Source organism: Miscanthus floridulus, chromosome 19, assembly GCF_019320115.1.
Source record: "Miscanthus floridulus cultivar M001 chromosome 19, ASM1932011v1, whole genome shotgun sequence".
Taxonomy (NCBI): domain Eukaryota; kingdom Viridiplantae; phylum Streptophyta; class Magnoliopsida; order Poales; family Poaceae; genus Miscanthus; species Miscanthus floridulus.
Genome location: NC_089598.1, coordinates 111,603,420 through 111,606,598, shown reverse-complemented (window position 1 = coordinate 111,606,598; position 3,179 = coordinate 111,603,420). Strand labels below are relative to the sequence as shown.

Genomic DNA, 3,179 nt, shown 5'->3' with positions numbered 1-3,179 from the left:
TGGACCGCATGGCGGTGAAGCTTGAGCAAGACTTGGTGCCGATGGACGAAGGCAACGGTGAAAAGCAAGTGAAGTCAAGATCGATGAACCAATATGATCACGTGATGATATGAAGTGGGTCATATCATTATTGATCGTGTTGGTGCATGTGTTGCATCGATAATGGAGGAGATGGAATAGAATGCGCAAGGCAAAGGTATAACCTAGGGCATTTCATTTCACCGGTCATAGGTGTGTAGAGAAGTTTACGACCAGGTTTAGGACTGATGACCGTTGAGATCGGGCGATCAACGTTTGAAGCAGGGGCCACGTGGCACGCATCGAGCGACCGAACGTTGGGGTCGATCTGACCGATGCGTCCGGTCACCCCGTTTTTCAGTGGACTGAGGAGCCAACGACTCTATTTCGTGGGGGCTTTTATTTAGGCCCCATGGCCGGCTCAAGCTCACTCTCTTGGCCATTTGCATTGACATAGCAACCTTGTGAGCTTAGCCAAATCCCTCCCACTAATTTTGATCATTGATTCATCATCTTTGTGAGATTGGGAGAGAATCTAAGTCCATTGCTTGAGTGATTGCATCTAGAGGCACTTGGTATTCGTGTTTTGCTGCGGGATTCACTTGTTTCTCTTGGTGGTTGCCACCACCTAGATGGCTTGAAGCAGCGAGGATCGTCGAGCGGAGGTTGGTGATTGTCTCCGGCTCCGATCGTGGTGATTGTAAGGGGTCTTGTGCCTTCCCCGGTGGAGCGCCGAAAGGTAACTCTAGTGGATTGCTCATGTCATTGAGTTACCTCACTTGTGGGTAGGTTCTTGCGGTGCCTGATGTACGGGCTTGGCGGGTGATGCCAATTAGCCGCCAAACCACCAAGTGAGTGGTCGACACAGCGAGGACTAGCGTGTTGGCAAGCACGTGAACCTCAGGAGAAAAATCACCGTGTCAACTTTATTCTTCCCGTTGGTTTGCATCCTCGTTACACAAGCTTGTAATTACTTTCATATACATTGTGCTTGTGTAGTTGCTCTTATAATTAGTTTGCTTGTATAGCTCACTAGTTACCTTCTTGCTTATGTAGCACAGAAGTAGCTCCCTTGCGTGACTAATTTGGTTTGTGTAACCTTGTTAGTCACTTTGCTTAGTTTGAGTAGCTAAGTATTTGCGCTATCTAATTTGGCATTTGTTGTCTTGTTACTGAGCATTGCTAGTAGCTTAGTTGGCTTTGTGCTTTTGCTTACTAGCATGTGTAGGAGCTCCCCATTGGTTAAAGTACTAGTGGCATAGGTTTGTGTGACCTTGCTTCTAGAATTGATTAGGTGAGTTCTAGCTAGCCCGGCACCTTTGTTGTTTAATTAGGATCTTTGCAAAGTGCTAGAGAACATAGATAGAGGGGTGTAGTCTTGGCTAGACCGATAGTTTTAATTCCGCACTTGTTTCGGTTAGCCGACATGATTAAGTTTTAGAAACAACTATTTACCCCCCTCTAGTCACCATCTCAACCTTACACTCGCGGCACGATCTTCTGGTGGTGCTTGGAGTCGTAGGCCTCTGATCCTTCGAAGATCATGAGGCAGTCATCCGGTGTTGGAAAGTCGTCATCCTTCTCCTAGGCGTCGTCTGTGGTAGGGTCGAGGACCTTCCCATGTTCCCCTTTGTTGGAGCCACCGGACAAGAACCGCTTCATGAGGGTGCAGTCCTTGTACAGATGCTTGACGGGGAAGGCATGGTTTGGGCATGGTCCCTCGAGTAGTTTTCCGAAGTGGTTCGAAGTGCCCTCCGTGGGCTTCTGACCACCCCTGCGGTCAGCGGCGGCCACGAGAGAGCCCTCGCGCCGTTGCTTCTTGTTCTTCTTTTTGGCGGAACGGTTGGAGGTGCCTTCGCCAGCGTCCTCGTCCCGCCTCGCCTTGCCATTGAGGCGATCGAAGATCGCTCCGACCGCTTCTTCGCTCGAGGCGTGGCTGGTGGTGATGTCAAGGAGTTCCTTGGTGGTTCGCGAGCCCTTGCGCCCCAGCTTGTGAACCAAGGACTCGTAGGTGGTCCCGAATAGGAAAGCTCCTATAACATCGGTATCGGCGACGTTAGGCAGCTCGTTGCATTGCCGGGAGAAGCGCCGGATGTACCCACAGAGGGTTTCTCCGGCCTTCTGCCGACAGTTCTTGAGGTCCCATGGGTTCCCAGGGCGCTTGTATGTGCCCTGGAAGTTTCCCACGAAGGTCTCCTTCAGGTCCGCCAAACTATGGATTCTGTTGGGCGGCTAGTGTTCCAACCATGTTCGTGCCGAATCGGCTAAGAACAGTGGAAGGTTACGGATAATAAAATCGTCATTATCCGCACCACCGGCTTGGCAGGCAAGCCGATAATCCTTGAGCCATAGTCTAGGGTTCATCTCCCTAGAGTACTTTGGGATGTTGGTTGGTGGTCGGTACCTTGACGGGAAGGCAGCGTTGAGGATGTGTCGGCCGAAGGCCTAAGGCCCTGGAAGGCCAGGGCTCGAGCTTCGGTCCTCACCACTATCGTAGCGTCCGCCATGACGAGGGTGATAGCCGTGGCTAGATCCCTCTCTCAGATCGTCGTGGGTACGCCTACGAGCATCAAGGGTGTTGCGTGCGTCACGGTTGCGGCCGAGACGCTGATGCACCAGGACCGCGGCGCGCTGCCCACCACTTTGTGGTGCCTGGTAGACCGATGCGTCCCTGCCGGGACGCTTTGAGAGCGTGCGCTGGCTGGCGTCGAGCTCGCATCGCCGAGACAATGAGCTCTCGGCATGCTACGCCGCCGCACGCTCTAGCAGCGTGTGAATCTCACAGTGGGCCCGATGATCCTCGAGCGTCGCGGCCTTTGGAAGGCCATGGAGCAAGGCTGTCGCGGCGGCGATGTTCTGGCTTGCCCGGGCGAAGCGAGGGAGGGCTTCATCATCGGCAATGATCCTCCGGTTCACGTCGCGGGCCATGGCGTGTGAGCGCCCACCGTCTCTGCGGCGCTCTATCTCCTAATCGAGCTCCGTGCATTCCAGCTCGAGATGGAGTCACGCTTCCTCGATCTCTCGGTGTCGGGCTTTCAGCTGCTCCACCAGCATGCGTGGCAGGGCCGCTGTCTGCCTTTCGGCCTCATCGTCGAGGTCGTTTGTTGGGGTAGCCTCCCCCTCATGGACGCTTTCGATGTGCCCCTCGGGGGTACCCGTCA

The 3,179-nt window shown here is 53.9% G+C and overlaps 1 pseudogene; it reads right to left on the bottom strand.

Moving 5' to 3' along the window:
• The window catches only part of LOC136526630 (putative disease resistance protein RGA4), a 5,713-nt pseudogene extending 2,767 nt beyond the window's left edge, over positions 1-2,946 (bottom strand).
• Between the last annotated feature and the right edge of the window lie 233 nt (positions 2,947-3,179).